The sequence below is a fragment of the Polistes dominula genome, unplaced genomic scaffold (genome assembly GCF_049000335.1).
Source record: "Polistes dominula isolate Pdom_NZ unplaced genomic scaffold, Pdom_raw_medaka contig_31, whole genome shotgun sequence".
NCBI lineage: Eukaryota > Metazoa > Arthropoda > Insecta > Hymenoptera > Vespidae > Polistes > Polistes dominula.
In genome coordinates, this window is record NW_028300925.1 from 6537005 (window position 1) to 6555326 (window position 18322).

General features: G+C 25.6%; 1 protein-coding gene and 1 non-coding gene across 2 annotated transcripts in view; one reads left to right on the forward strand and one right to left on the reverse strand.

Annotated features, from left to right (window-relative positions):
- LOC107073964 (opioid-binding protein/cell adhesion molecule) overlaps positions 1–18322 on the forward strand; it is a 79756-nt gene that overhangs the window by 24873 nt on the left and 36561 nt on the right. The gene's annotated exons all lie outside the window — the stretch shown is intronic.
- Positions 12611–12684, reverse strand: TRNAT-UGU (transfer RNA threonine (anticodon UGU)). The gene has a single exon. It is a non-coding gene; the product is annotated as a tRNA-Thr (tRNA).

The window sequence follows — 18322 nt, forward strand, 5'->3', positions numbered from 1 at the left end:
AAATTACTAACCTTATCGTTCGAAGCATATACGTGTTTGTTAATATTAATGTAAATTAATTTAATATTTATATTAATTAATTAAATTATATTTATATAAAGAAAAACTGTAATTATTAAATATAACTTATTATTGGAATTTGGTTAATAATAAACTATTCTGTTCCTACAAAAACATTTTAGGTAAAAGTATTCAGCACTCAAAAGGTTAATTTGTAATTTTTTAAGAAAAAATTTCTGCAACACGTTTGTCAATGTTTATTTGTTACTTTTATTTAAATGAGACTTTTCAAGCAAAACATTTGTTAGAAAAGATGGCTGAGGATTGTTCAGGGTTAATAGAAATAAAGCTCAATATTTTCTATGAGTTACAATTAATTGTCGAGTTCAAGCTCGAGATGTTAGATTTTTTTTCTATTTTTTTTTCTTTTATTCGAAGATGATACCATCTGTCAGACCTATCTGTCTGTTCGATTTAATGAGAACGAATGGAACTGAAGAAAGATCAGTATCTTCTGTTTTTTTTGTCTTTCTCTCTATCTCTTTTCATCCATCTGTCTCCGTTAAATTTTTTTTTCATATATTTCAATAGATGGTTCTATTCAATCGTTCAATAAAACAAGTATAAGTCTCCTCTGATATTAATTTACTTGTTATTTTTATTTTATTTCGATCAATGATTTGTATTAATTAATTTTTGTTTTATTTTATTATGTATTATTATTTGTATAATAATAATACATAATATACAAAATTTGTATAATAAATTTGTATGTATTATTATTTGTATAATTTTATTATATTATTATGCTAAAATAATAATTATTATTATTATGCTAATAATTAATTAAATATATGTTTAATAACGCTAATAATTAATTAAGTATATGTTTAATAATAAAATACAGATTTAATACAAATAATAATACATCAGCTTATCTTTTAATTTAACCATTTATTATGTACATGTATGTTTTTTTACCAATTATTATTTTTTTTATTTAATTTTTAATTAATTGATTTTTCTTCTTATTTATTTTTTTTTTAATTCAATCGAACAAACGAGGAGGAGTAGCTCGTTATAAATATCGACGGATTATCAGTAGCCATTTGTTAGCATCGTACAACCAATAGCTTTTCATTTATTGAAAATGTAGATAGGAAATTCCTTCATGGGGGCCCTGAGATTAATCGTGCGGAACCTGTTAGAACGTCGTCGTCGTAGTCGTCGTCGTTGTCGTTATGGTCCTTGTCATAGAAACTTTGAAGGAATATGAAGAATAATTTCCGTAAGGCGTTGCAGAGCTATGAAAAACGATCGTTATCGAATCGTTCTTTCATAGATTTTAGGATTTTTTTTCTTTTTATAAATTAGAGTCTATTCAGTTTTTGATAGTTTTTTTTTTACGAATATGATAAGAACGAGATATTGTAGATAACCAAAAAAATTTATGATCTTTTTATTGATAAAAACTATTTTTAAGTTTTTTTCTTTATCTCGAGATAATTGGTTTACAGTTTCTGCAAAATGAAGAAAAAAAAGCAAAAATATTTAATACCGAAAATTCAAAAATTACAAATTCAAAGCCACATTATACATATTATTATATAATTTAAAATATAATGCTTTTTATTTAATTATTATATAATTAAAAATATATTACATTTGTTATTATTCCATATTTTAGCAATATATTGATATATTTTATTTAATTATTATATAATTACAAATATAATACAATTTTTTTTATTATTCCATATGTTAGCAACATATTGATATATTTTATTTAATTTTTATATAGTAATATTATTAAGATGAACCTTGATTAGAGTAACTTCGATTAATTGCAATAAATAAATAAAAAAATATATTAAAAATTAAAAAAATTAAGCTAGGATTATTTATTTAATTTTTTATTATTATTATTATTTGTTTCATCAAAGGAAATTTATTGTATTTGAATATATTGTTAATAATTGTAAGATCCTAAAGGCAATGAAAATAATAGCAATAGTGATTAATACATTTATATATGATAAGACATTATTATTTATACATTGATACACGATAACACAATAATGAATGAAATCTAATGATATTGTGTTGCTTCTTCTTTCTTCTTTTCTCTACCCACACTCTCCATTTTTTTCTTCCTCTTCTTCTTCTTTGTGCGTTATCATGACGCCCTTGACGAATCCATGGGTTCGTTGAAAGTATGGCGACGATAATCGGCTGCTATCACCGACGTCGTCTCACTTTCATCGCTTTCCATGACAGTTATTAATTTACCAAGTACGAGGAACACGTAGGTTTCCTTCCCCTCACAAACGTCTTTTCCGTTTCTTAGTTCTTCTATAAATATGGTGATACTTTATTAGAGTGAGAGGAAGAAGTGAAATGAAAAGAACAAGTAACATGATTCAATCCGACACGCTACAAAATCTTCCTTCCCGTACTTTTCTCACTTCTTTTTATATTTCTTATCTTTGTTTTGGTATAACTTTACTTTTATAATAATAACTTCTATTTGTATTATATCAATTCTTTAGATTTTTATTTGAAATTAAATAAGTTATTTTTGTACGTATGTAAAACGCGTATTTTATTCAATTTTTTTTTATTATTTTGTTTTTACTTTAATAACACAATTTTATTTATTCATTGAAATATTGTAATCTAACTCTTTATTTTTATATTTAAAAACGAAAATAGAACTTTTAGTTTAAAATTAAAATATTATTTTAATTATATTAATATTATTTAATTAATATAACATAACATAATATAATAAATATTATTTAATTAAAATAATAATATTTTTTAATTTACAAATATAAAATTATTTATTATTATATTCATATTGATATTACGAAAATAAGTGCACAGAAGTTTTGTTAGAAAAATATTTCTGATTAATTAGAGTATGAATGTATATATGTGAGTAAACGTCTAAGTGTGTGTGCATGTGTGTGTGGTTGTTTCACGAGTAGAGAAATTATAAAGTAATTAGTTTTAGTAAAAACGTAGCAGATGTCTTTCTCTGAATAGGCAACGTCACATTGGCGACTTTGAAGTTTTCATTTTCCATTGATGAGACGCGAATTAAAGTCGTTCGCGACCGACTTTTCTCAGATGACCTTCGGTAGGACTTGGAGACAGAAAAAGACAAAGATAAAGAAAACAAGAGAGAGAGAGAAATAGGTAGAGAGTCAAGAGAAAGCTGGTGAATTGTAGTTTTCTTGTCTTTTCGAAGAATAAACTCATTGAAATTTATTTTTTGAATACTAAACTATATTATATACGTATATATTGCATTATTAATCTTTTTAAACAAACATTTACTTTTTAATCGCGAACGATAAATAAAAAAGAGATTAACACGTTTATTTTTGAATATAAAAAAAATCAATTGGGGTTTAAATATCTTTTATAATGAATTTATTTTAATGGGTTGATGAAAATGATTTAAAATTTATCTGAGTTATTTGTAGTTGATTTTTTAACATTTTTTTATCAGTACATATAAATATTAATAATAATGATAATAAACGTTAAGTAATATATTTATATTTATTAAAAATATTGAAACATTTTCATTTGAAATATTAATTAATAATATTTGATCTATAAATAAGAAATTCATTTATTATTAAAAAAAAAAAAAATAAATAAATCCACACACACGCTTGTTATTTTAAATAATAATAATAATAATGAAAAATAATGAAAATTGATTAAAGAATTTCAATTCGTAATATAAAACCGTTTCATGATACGTTTTAATGGTTAGCATTGATATTTGTTAGGGGAACGTTGATCTTAACTTTTATCGTGAATCAGAGAGCTCTTTTGTTCGTTAGAATGAAATAAGATGGGGATAGGAGGGATTTGATTAATCCTAGGATTAAAATTACTAGGAATAAAAAAAAGAGAAAAAGAGTAAAGAAAAATATAATCAGAAGATGAAGATGAAAAAAGAAAAAGAAGAAGAAGAAACGCAACGATGATGGCATGTTGCAGCAGCAGTAGTGTGTTGATTTGGCCTTGGACCACCCACGTGAATATGGTACCCGATGTATCGTTCGATCCATTCTGATGATATCCATAATGAATCATACGAATGAGATGCTCATTGAATGCGGCTTCGCAAAGTCTGTCACGTACCAAATGAGAAAGAGAAATTCATGAGTGAATTACGAATAAATAAATAAACAAATAAATAATAGTATTTTAATAGCAATAATGGAATTTCAAAAACTCACAAGAGATAAGAATGCTATAATTGAAAGCTATCCAACTATTTCTGAAAATAATTATCAAACAGATTTGTGTTCCATCTTCAGTTGATTATTATTTAATGTAAATCCTTATTTTGCTTTTTATTTTTTTTAATGAAAAATTTCATTGACTTTTCCAATATTTGGTCGACTTTATTAGCAATGATGCATTTTTAATATCCAAATTTGTAGATCGAAAAAACGTTTCAATCAACTTTAAACTACAACCCGTATATTGCATTACTTTTTTTTTAAATCAAATTTCTTTTTTCATTCAATCTTGAGACGCTAACTTTTGACCTATATTTTTTGTTTCTTTTTCTTAATTACTTTACATATCTGTCAGCTTATAAACTTATGCAATTATTGTTCATACTTGATTAACGATATTATTAAAATATTTGTTTGCTATTTTAAAATAGTCAACGTTAAGTTAGTTGCGGTTAATGGTTATGGTTAAACGCGGTTAAAGTCTTTTAACCAAACTACGCAGACAAGAAGCAATTTATACTTAATTAGTAAGAGTGGCAATAAGAGTACAGTACACCGAGTGTTGTGTATTTCTCTTGGTCCTTTCTCTCTCTCTTTCTCTTTCTCTTTCTCTTTCTCTCTTTTTCTCTCTTTTTCTCTGTCTATGTTTCCTTCTCAAGAAGATGAGACACCCTTCCCATTTGTGCCAAGCACGAAGCGTGATGTGCGTCAAATCACATGTTAAGAGACACTCTGATTAACTGCCAGACGCGTGATCGTTTCGAATCATGAATGAAACTTTCTCAAGAAGTAGGTATACTTTTACATATGTATTCATCTACCATGCTTATGCTATTATATAAAAGTATTTAAGAAAACTTCGTACTAATTTTTCAACTTAAAAATGTGACCTTATTATAAGATGCGACAATAATATAAATAATAATAAAAAATTAGAATATATCATCAAGTTGATTAATATATGATATTGTCAATATTTTAATTAAAATATTGAGATAAACTTATAATTATTTTTACATTGGTATTAAATTTTTTTCAAAATATACATTTTGTTAAAGTTATTTGATCAAATAGAAGTAACCTTATTATAAAATGCAATAATACTATATGAAATACTTGTAATAACGCTTCAATTTTTATATAATAAAAATTAGAATATCATTAAGTTGATTAATATACAATACTGTCAGTATTTTAATTAATATATTGAGATAAATTTATATATTATTTTTACATCAATATTGAATCTTCTTTCAAAATATAAATTTTGTTAAAGATCAGCTATTTGATCAAAATTATGATACAAATAATCAATAAATAAACCTTTAAATTTAGTATTAACATTGACATATTTTGAAAAGAAATAACTCGAGAATTTTTTTTTATATAAAATTCTTGGTGATGATAGCTAGTGAGAAGGACAGTCAAGTAAAAACGGGGGAGGTTCGTTTCAGAGATCTTTCATTACGTTAATGCGTGTTGGTAACACTTGCCGAGCTTGATGTTATCTAGAATATAAGAGAGAGAGAGAGAGAGAAAGGGTTGAAGGACTCAGAAAGAGGGTGGAAGGTGGGGGCGGACGGGAAGGAAAGAATTCGTTTGCCAAGCAAGGCTACAAGCATGGTATTCATGAACGTTCACTAACAGTAGATATACATTCTTTACTCTTGTAAATAATGTAACAGGTAAACTTTTTTTATAAGGTAAGGTTTTTATTATTATTGAAGAAAACAAGTCATGATTTTTAATACATGCGTGATAATTACGAATAACTCTAAACTTGTAGAATGTGTATCGTTCATTGATTTACATCTAATCTTGATAAGAGTGTTAAGTAAAATGTTAGATTGATTGATCAATGGAATTTTTTAATATAAATAAGTAACAGTGTTTGCTTATTTAAATGGAATAAAAAAAGTGTCTGTTCTAATGATTCAAAGTATTTAATAGTATTTTTTGTTCTTTTTTCTTTTTTGGTTTTATTAGTAAAATAATAGTAACAGTAAATTCTTGAAATTCTTTTTCAATTATATATTAGATTTTTAATATTTTTCTATTAAATATAAAATACTTTTAATAAAGTATCTATAAATATATATTAAATAATTTTTAAAATATTTTTAAATATTTATATTTTTAATGTTTATATATTTATAATATTATAAAAAATTTTAATAATATTATTAATATGTATATATATATAAAATAATTATTAAAAAATACCTATGTATACATTATATATTTATTATATATTAATTATATATTAATTATATAATGTTATATTATATGTATATATATATTATATTATATATATTATATATATTAATATAGGTATTTTAATATATATATTATAATACATATAGATAAGTGTTTTATAGATATATATATATATGTATAATATATGTAAGTATTTTTTAATATATATTAAAAAATAAAGTATATACTTTTAATTACAATGTAAATCGGTTACAATGTTTATCTGTTTATCTAATTTATTATTTTTTCTTTTTTTTTTCTCAAACTTTCGTTTGAATTTATTTTTAATTTTTTGTTCTCTTTTAAAGATTTTTTTGCATTATCAAAAGTGACATACTCTTCGAAGATAATACAAGATTCGTGTTCTAAGAGGAATGCATGCACATGCACGAAGTAAAAGATAAATCCGGGAGAAAAAAATGTCGTTTCCCCATGAGGAGACCTTCCATGGGTTTACGGTCGAATGAAAAATGTTGTGTGTATACTGACGACGAACGCATACACATACACAAACACAAACACTAACACAGAAAAAGGGGGTACACGAATGTACTTACATACACCAACTCGTGTTAAGAGATACGAGTTTCTTCTTCTTCTTCTTTCTTCACTCTTTGGGTACCTTTTTTCGAAGAAGATAGAAATGTAAAAAAGAAAAGAAGAAGACAAAGAGAAAAAAAATTTTTGGAAGAGAATGGGATGAAGAAAGAGGGAGAATACTATCAACTCTTTTTTTGGGATTCTTGTCGCGACACTTGTTTGACTTGATTATCACGGATCGGAGGTATAGTTCTGACGTGTGTGTACCCTCAAGATAACAGTTACCATCTTGTACAACGTGTTTCAGAATGACTATTATTTCATTTTTAAATCATACACGTATATGGTAGCACCGTCACAAAAAAAATTAAAAATACGTGATGTGTGTAGTAATTTTATTTAAAAATTATATACAAAATTTGGTTACTTTGTAATTGTCCAATTTTTCTAATTATTATTTTCATTTTATTTTATTACAAAAATTGAGATTTTTTAAATATATATATATATATATATATATATATATATATATATATATATATATATATTTACGTTTACCTTCGTTTCATATAATAAATTTTAATGTATATATTTTTTCTTTTTAATAAAATTCAAATAAATATTATATTTTAAAAATATTATAATACATAAGAGTATATTATCACATATGTTAAATGTAACATGATTCTAACTGTTTCTATAAAAAAATAGGTACATATACGTCAATTATTAATAGTTTTAGGATTAATTAAAAATTTATGAAAATTATACATATAATATGTGTAATTTATATACTATACATAATAAATATATTAAAAGTGACAAAAATTCAATTAAATAAAATTAATATAAAAATTTAAATAAATACAAAATTGTATTATGTTAAAATTTATTATAGATATATATATTTATTATGTATATATATATATTTTAAATTATACTTAAATTTTTTCAACAGATTTGATAAAAAATATTTCTATCTAAAATTATTATTATTATAATATAGTAATCGTTACACCATATCAGAAAAAAAACATGATATTCAATTCTGAAACACCTTGTATCGTTTGATCGAATTATTTTCATTCTCTCTCTCTCTCTCATTTTCCTTCTCCTTACTCTTCTTTACGTGTCTGGTCTTGTTTTATGGCGTGAAATTTCATATTCATCAGGGTATTAATCGGTTAAACGTGTCTTTGGTATTCTGCGAAAGTCTAACTATTATATTTATATATATATGATATCATGGTGTGCATGTGCATGTGCATGTGCATGTGCACGTGTGCGGTTTGGAACGAAGTCATCCCTTTCACTTTCATGGGAAACGCCATAAAGATCTTTGTCCTTCCTTCTTCATTCCCACCCTCCCACCTTTTTCTCCTCTTTTATTTTTTGTATCTACTGTTTCGAACTATACTACGATGGGAGGAGGAGGAGGAGGAGAAGCTTTGATTAATCGCCACTTTTTTGCCTCGAGCAAAATCGTGCGAGTTAAGACGTTATTTCTTCCTATATATATACATACATATATACTTTAATACATATTTATGCATATATAAATTTATTCTACATAGGTGTGTTTCCTATATATCTATCCGTTTATACACAGTTTAGTTTTAAACTAAAAAGGCTTACTGATCATAAACGATTATGTCAATGTTGATGTAAACCGATTAAGATGTAGTCACGTAATACGATATTAGATATTTTTTTCAATTTTTTTTTTATAACGTTGTTGCAATAATAATTTTTTTTCTTTTTCTTTTTATAATTACCTATATCATTTTTAACCCTTTATAATAATAATATATAATATATAATAATAATTATAATAAATTAATAATAATAATAATAATAATAATAATAATAATAATAATAATAATAATAATAATAATAATAATAATAATAATAATAATAATAATAATAATAATAATAATAATAATAATAATAATAATAATAATAATAATAAATAATATATAATATATTAATATAAAATTATTATAAAGGGTAATTATATTTAATAATTAATAATTAAAATTATTAATAATATTTACATATTTAGTTTATTGTAAAAATTAAAGAGAAAGAGATAAAGAAAAAGAATGAAGTCATTTATAATTAAAAATAAAGATTTGACGTTTGGCATGCCACAAGGATGCTAATATTCAACACGGGAATCCTATTGTCTTCTCAATAAGCCTTAACTTCGCGAGTCTCCATTGTATGTCGAGGTATTATTTATCACACGACAAGCACACCCATGACAAAAAATAAAGGAAAGAAATAAAAAAGAAAATGGAAAAAGAAAAAGAGAGAAATAAGAAATAGGAATGGTGGTGAAATGTATTCAGAGACACAGGAAAACATCAAGAGAAGCAATTTCGTTCTTGTAGAAGGAAAGTTGTGACCCAGGCAACAGCCACGGAACGAGCATAAAACTGCAAGTGTAAATCCCATAGTGGTTTCTACAACTCCCCATTACTAAACTCTAACTCTTGAACCACAAAGATCCATCTGAATGAACGATGAACGAATAGAATTTAAAATATTAATATATTATATATATATGTATAATAAAATTTTTCTTAAAATTACGCGCGCATGTGCAATGTGTTTTATTGTATTCTTTTTTTATTTTATCTTTTTTAAAGAAATAACATATTGCACATGAAATAATGCACGTTATCGTTCTTTCGCAATTTCGACAGAAAATAAATAAGTAAAACGGCCGGCTTTTTTTTCGGCTTTTTTTTTTTGCAAAGTGTTTTATAGGATAAGAGAAAAAATGTTTAATTAAACTTTAAAAACTCGTAGGACTCGAAGGTTTATTAGCGTGACTAAAAGATTCATTTCTTTTTTTTTTTTTTTTTTCTTAACAGAGAGAAAGAAAAAGAGGTGCGGCATTTTTTTTTATAAAAGATAAAACAACTGACCTGACACATTCGTTTTACTCACGCGATCCCAGTTTTGGACGTAATTAATCGTAACTCCCATCGCGTTTATAAATTTTGTCACGAATTCAAAATCAACGATTATTGCACGATTCGAACTTTTATTTGTAAATTGAATAAAAAATACAAAGAAATTTTTTCGTTCAAAATCGACAAATATTTTCGTTGAAAAACGTGAAAATGATTTCATTGAGAACGTATGTATCTCATTGATAAAATATCTTAAATTTAATATGAGATAAGAAAATAATCACTCGTGTATGCGTCATCAGAACAAACCGAACAAAATAATAATCTCTTTCTCTATCTCATTTCTTGCTCTTTATTTATATGTAACAAACGATGACCGATTGACTCGCATCTTTTCTATGACACAAATTCCACGATGGCATGTGCTTGATATGCGAATTACTGTTCTATTCGTTTATATAACACAACGATGAAAGATCTAACGATGAATCGATTTACACCAGAATTGCATTTCATTACATTCATTAAAAAATCAATGTGATTATAATGTTTTATTGTTTTTAAATTTAATAATAACAAATAATATACAGTATTGTAATAATTAAAATTAATAATAAAATTAAATAATTTTATTATTTTTGTAATATTATATATATTATTATATTATAATATATATAATATAATATAATATTATATATATGCATAATTAATAAATAATTAATAATAATGTAATAATTAATAAATAATATATTAGTCCACTGATTATTAGTTCAATGCCACAATTACTGGTGCATATAAGTTTATAATATTATTACTAAATTTATTTAATTATAAACAAAAAAATTTCTATTTCTTCCCCTTTTTTAATCACTTCTAGCAATAAGCAGAGATTTTTGAAAGAATAACCTTTTTTATTAAATAATAATAATAGTAATAATAATAATTTTAATGTTTTTATTCAGCTTCACAGCTAAACTTTTCTAAACGATTATAATATATAAATTATAAAATTATAATTACACAAAACGTTTAATTATCTCGCAAATAATCGAACCATTAAAGAATCTTAATAGAACATTATTAATTTAATAATATTTTATAATAGAACTTACTTTCTAACGAAGATGATTTCATCGTTTAAATTATTCCTCGTTTAACTTTATAATTCTAAGTACTCGACCCCAAGGAGAGAACACTTTCGAAGGTATTTTTTTCCTCTTTTTCTTTTTTTCAACAAAGAAAGAAGAGAAAGAGAAAGAAAGTTTTAAGTTCTCGGTACTCGGAACACATTTGTAAACATACGTATGAGAAAGCAAGAATGAGAGAAAGAAAGAAAGCTTGGCAACCACGTTATCGTTTCAACTCCTTCCATTCGTTTGCAAGCCAAGTAATTCTTTTCTCTTTCTTTATCTTCTTGCAATAGCAACAGCAGCAGCACTAGCAGTAACAGCAGTAACAGCAGCAGCAGTAACACAGCCGGTGCATATGTGGAACGAAACGACGATCCAAAGATTCCTTAGGGTTCGTTAAAAAGTCATGGTCTCTCCTACGACATTGAGATAATATAACACCATTGGTAGTCGACACCAAGAAAATTACTATGATTACAACTTGCAATGCATTCGAGTTCTTGCCTCGGTTGGTTGCGCTTATTCGAGAAATTACCCAGGATTATCGATAGATCGTCTTAGACTATCTCCGAACCAACCATTATCGAGTAAAGAAATAACATGAGTTGTAAGAAGGGGATAACAGGAGAGAGGGGGGATGATAACACGATTAAAAAATATGATTTAACTTCCTTCATTGGTTTATGATATTGTACGATGAAGGAGAAAATGTGTGATAGATATTTAAAATGTGTGAATATTATATTATTATAATTAACCCCTTAAGCAGTAGTGATTTTGAAAAAAAAAACGGCAAAAAAAATCATTCCTCTTTTTTTTTTGCATAAAAACATAGTTTAGAACATTGTTTTGACAAAAAAAAAATGAAAAAAATACGGAAATAATCAATATTTTTATGTTAATTTTGGATTTTGTTTCACATTGCAGAGAAGAGCCGAATATTGCAATGTTACACGTATGTCGACTTTTTAATCTTTCTTTTCGAATTACCATTTCGGAAAAAACATTTTTCGGAAAAAACGATTCTTTTTCTTTGCTTTCACATTCTTATTTTCAATTTGAGTGTAAAAAATCATAGAAATATAAAATAATACGCTGCTCGAGTTAACTCGAGCGTGCTGCTTAAGGGGTTAATAATAATATAATATTTAATAATATAATATATATTTCATAATTATATTATTAAATTATTAAATAAATATTATAATATTTATATTATAATATAAATATATATGTAATTAATATAATATATATATTATTTAAAATATAAATATAATTTTAATAAAAAGGTTTCATCAAAAGGAGGTTGCATAATATTCGAACCTAATGATAAGTTGTTTTTTTCTTACAAGACAGGAGGACCTTTGACGTGTGTTTAATTTATATTATATTATTAAATATAATATATAATTAATTATTGTTATTTAAAATATAAATATCATTGAATTTGTATGTAAAATAAATACAATATATAAATAAATAATTTATATATCAAAGGCCCCGGGGGGATTCGAACCCCCGATCTCCTGTTTACAAGACAGGCGCTTTAACCAACTAAGCCACGGCGCCTTCGATTGGCAAATAAAACTAGAGAAACATAGACGATGATATTTACTATAAACTTGTTAAAAATATCTACAATTAATTTGATTAAATAAAGAATCGGAGATATAAGTAATAGCTAGCAAATATTTCAAAAATGTTATTCAATTATGCATTAAAATTCAGTTTCTTGGATATAACAACATATTCAATTTAACAATACATAAGTTGTATACTTAAATGCATACCTCAGCATACTTTTTCTGAATAAAATAAAAACAAGAAGAAGAAGAAGGAATCTAACGGTAGTAACAAACTGGAACAATCTGAATAATTTCCATTTAAGTAACAAAGGAAGAAAATGTTATATTCTTCGAAGTATATTACAATTAGCAATAACATATCGTGTATTGTACTTTCATTCATTAGAAGACGTAAAAGATGTTCGTAGAAAAGTGATAATACTCTGAGCACATGTAGTTATTCTAAGAAAGATGATTAAAACGGTTTTGTTACCTTATGAAAGGTGCATATACCTATCGATATTCATGAGAAGAGATTTCGAGTTAGTTTTCATAATCATAGGGAAAGAATACGTAACGTAGATTTGTACCGTTGTTTGATTATATTCCAAGTATTATATCGTATATATATATTCACTATATACAGGTATGACGAGAATCTTCTTTATCTCTTTTTTCTTTTACCTTGATGGACCTTTGTTGGAACTTTTCTTTCTTCATTTTGTCTTACTTATTTGAAAGTACGCACCTAGACTCGAAACGAACCCCATGAATATTTAACTTACGTGATTCCTGCAATTAGTTTGCAACACCTTATTCCTCCTAGAGATTATCACGTACAAAATTGGTAATCATGCATATTCAAGTATAACGAGTTAGTACGAATTAGTATCGGTAATCTTCCATTGTGAGCTTATGAGTTAACATAAGTTTGCTTCCTTGATGGTTTCCTTTCCTTCCGATAGATCAAAGAGATAGATGCAGATAGATAGAGATAGATAATAAATGATTAATAATGACTTACGCACGATCGGATTACCTTTTACAAATTGAATTGATCATCTATTGATATTGTTAGAGACGTAGTTATTATTTCGTAATGATAGGTTTTTTTTATTTAACATAGATTATTTACGTCGTATCCTCTGTATTCATTAGGGTTAATGTCTATGATAATTAAATATTATTATGTGGTATAAATAGTAAGTGGATAATGTTCGATGATTAATACAAAAACATTATCATAGGTATTTTTCAATATTATTTTATTTAATTAAATATTAATAATAATTAATTATACGTGTGTAAATATTTTGAATTGAAAATATATTTATTATTAACATTTATATTAATATTGAGTTATCGATACATTTGACGCAATTCTAATGCAATTTTATAAATATATATAATAATGTATTGTATATTTATATATATAATTATAAATATATAATATATTATATAATATAATAATATATATTTATATTAAAATTTATACTATATTATATATATATATATTATTATTATTTATTATTTATTTATATTTATTAATATTAAATATATTTATAAATATATAATATATAAATATAAAGTTTATAAAATATATAAATAAAAATTTAATTATTTATATTAATATCAAACGATTCAATTTTTATTACAATCAAATTATATTTTCTAATTTAAAAAAAAAAAAAAATTCTCATAAAACTCGCCAACTCGTAGAAACAAAAAAAGAAACAAAATCCAGAAGTTCGAGGACGTTTAATAATAACAACGTTACACGCATAAACTTACGTGTATCCCTAACCAAAAGGATTACGATATTCTAGATAACGAAATAGAAATAAAAAAAATATATCAAAGTCGCATGTTGTCAACTAGTCAGACTAGTCATAAATTATGTTAACTTTTTAACGTGCGAAGCTAATTAATTTTCTTTTTTTTTCTTTCTTTCTCTATTATAAGACACGTACACGCATACTCGTGTATATACAAACACAAACACGGAGGTTGGGGTGGAGGGGTGAGGAGGGACAAACAGAGGCAATAACAATAAATTCTTTAACACGTGAGTAAACGAAGTTAGGCTAGGCTGTCAACGAGCGTAGCTAATGCAACATCCCCTCTAGTTTCTTGTTTTCTTTTTTTTCTTCCACCCCCACCCCTTTCCATTTTATGATGGAATCTGTTTTAACGATCCTCCTGTAGATTTTTCTTTTTTCGTTTCTCTCTAACTTAAGCTTTACACGAAAACATCCCTCGGTTTCGTTTTAACAAAACTTCCGAGAGATTAGAAGAGGAATGGGGTTAACCTAGTTCTAGGGTTTAAAGAAAATGTTTGTATCACAGGTGGTATATACACTTCTTCCCTCGATAGACAAACGAGCAACTTTTAAAAGTACCAGCAATTTGTGACAATCTTACTACAAAGAAAAATTCCGACAGAATGGTTCTCGTTGTATGACGTGAGAAAAATAACACGCTTGTATGTTCGAGATGTCGAGTGTATGTTAGAGTAGGAAGATTAGGAAAAAAAATCAAAACGTTCAAATATTATCCACTAACACGTTGACGTATTAGGTTAAGGAAAAAGTTTTTTCGTAATTTTGTTCTATAAAACGATTGATTTCACGATCGTATTAATTTTGATAATATTTTATTGAATTTGATTATACTTGAACGCGTTTAATAGCTGTTACTTGGTAGTGTAATTAAACACAAACAAAAAAGAAAGTTATTAATTACGTTCGTTTATCAGATCGTAGAAAATATAATAAAAAAATTTGTTTCAATTTTTGTCTTAAAATACGAAGAAATTTTTGTTCCCCAACCCCAATGGAAAAAGAAGAAGAAGAAGAAGTGGTGGACAAATCGTTACTAATGTATCTGCCAGTCGAAAAATATTTACAGGACACCATAGATCTTATTACTTTTTTCTCTCTTCATGTGTATAAGGGTGAGGAGGAGAGAGAGAGAGAGAGAGAGAGAGAGAGAGACAGACAGAGAGAGAAAGAAAGAACGAGGTAAACATTCCGAGATATATCTTTGGAAGGATTCGAAGGAAAAATCGAATCGATTTTACGAAGTGAACTGTCACGATGAAAAAGTAGTAGTTAACGGTAGTAATGTGCCTTAGATAAGATCGGTTTCTTACTTTCGAAACCATTGTTCAACCCTATCATCGATCTTACGGTTTCGACGAATGTAAAGAGAGAGAGAGAAAGAGAAAGAAAAAAAAGGAAAGATAAAATAATAACGAGAGAGAATTGTTTGCATAGAGAATGATAGATAAGAATCTTTATGCTTTTAAATCTTTGTCATTCGTATATTTATTATTTATTTAATATATATTTTAATGAATCAAATTTGTTAAATTAATAATGTCTTATGAATGCAAAAATATTTTATTACGATTGTGCATGTAGGTATATATATATATATATGTCAACCAAAGAATAAAAAATATTTTGAAGGTTAATATTTTCAAATATGTTGATTTGTTTTTACAAACAAGAAAAGGTTCATTAATGAAGTATGCATTGTATTTTCTTCATAAGTGTTAGATTATATTTCTACGCATATCAGGAACGAACAAACATAATATACGTATAATAAACGCATAATAAACGTTTGTCGGCGTAGAATCGAGAGAATGATGGAATTTCAGGCTCGTGTGCTTATTATACTTTCTGCGCTGTTATACAATTTGTTGAGAAGTCACGCATCCTGAGAAGACTCCTTGAGTCTCGACACTCTTCGGTGTCGTATTCTCGTATCTATCAAATTTTAAGTAAAAAACCAGAGATGACTGACACCATTTTTTACATATCTACTATTATTGAGTTAGACCACCGAGTAATTGAGGAATTTTTCATTTAAAACATACCAAGGTATTTATTTATTAATATATACCGTTGTAGGTATGCGTGATTATAGTTACAATATTCGAATAAAAAATTAAATGGTTTAATATTCAATTGATTGTTAATTTAAGTACTTGATAATTTATTCGAATGATCGATCAATTGGTTGCAAATTTGTCTTATTGTTAATACAATTGGTTACATATTTATTTGATTGCTAATTTAAATTGATTACAAATTTGGATGCTTGCAAGTTCCAATCGTTTGGAAATTATTTATTGGTTTTTGATTTATCTAATTGTTTACTTTACTAGTTGCAGGTACTTCCAAATTTTATTACTTGCTTGTAAATTCACTAATTTAAAAATTCCACAATTTACAAAAGAAAATATTAAATGAAACCCTCTCTTCCATCTTTAAAATGTTCTTTCATCTCTCAATTATTTTTTAAATATTAATTATTAAATTATTAATATCATAAAATAAATTGTTTTGTTAAAAAGAGATGTTAAATGAAGTAAAAAGATTTTGATGTATCTTATTCTCAGGTAGCTAAAAAGATATTTTCCTATCGTGTAAGATTTGGAAAAGCAGAAGCATGTTACCATACTTGTTTGGTAATTAATTATAGGAGTAGGTAGTAGCATACTGTGAAGCAAACCAAAGTCCTATTATGGTGTAAAGATTGAATACAGGTATATGCATATATATGTATAGGTAGGAAGGTTGGAGCCGACGAAACACCTGTTCGAAGAATGCACACCTTTCTAAGGTCTTTCTTAGTCCTTTCTCAGCCTTTTCTTAAGCACGGCCTAGCTCTTATTCAACCTTTCAAACAGCTGTTATGGTTGGTCTCATTCATTTCATAATTCTTTCATCTAACACCATAATATTTCTTTTTTTTTTCTTAATCACAGTGATTTATAAATTGATGTCTTATTTACTTATGGTAATAATTATACTAATTTAAGGGTATTTTCAAAGTGTAATTTTTTTCTTAAAAAGGATAACGAAAATTTGCAAATCAAACGGAAAACAAAAGATTTTAATTCAATTATACAAATTCCCTTTAATAAAAAAAAATATATTAATCAAAAATAAATATCAATAATTTATATGTTATTTAATGAGTGTTACGTTTCGTAAATTTTTGAAAAGAACAAAAATTCGATAATTTGTATCAGAAATAAAACATTTCGGCAAATTATTGAATCAAAAATATTATTCGGGTCACATATGTATTAATGTACTGTTAATATTATATTTCGTTGACCATGATACCCGTTATGCTTAGGCGCCGTTGATAATTGTTATTATGTGCACACTCCTGTAACGGGCTATCGAATTGTCTCGTGAATAATTTCGTTGCTAGCTTGATTCGGCTCATTAAACTGTCACGATTAGTGTGTTGCTTTAAGAAGGTCGAAAGGATTGAACTCAGGAGTTACAAGTTCAAGAACACACGAATGAGTGAATCATTTTCGAACGATGATGTTTTAACAAATTAATCTAATTTTCCATTTTATTTTTATTATAATATTAATAATGAATCATAAATATAATAATAATAATAATAATAATAATAATAATAATAATAATAATAATAGTAATAATGATGATGATCATAGTATTGATTATTAAATCATACCTATGAATGAATATGATCTAATGATGATCATATAATATTGACCATAATCAGTAACACAATAATGATAATAATATAAAATATTAATAATCTTATCGATACGAGATTAATTATACATATTGTTAGTTTTTTAAATA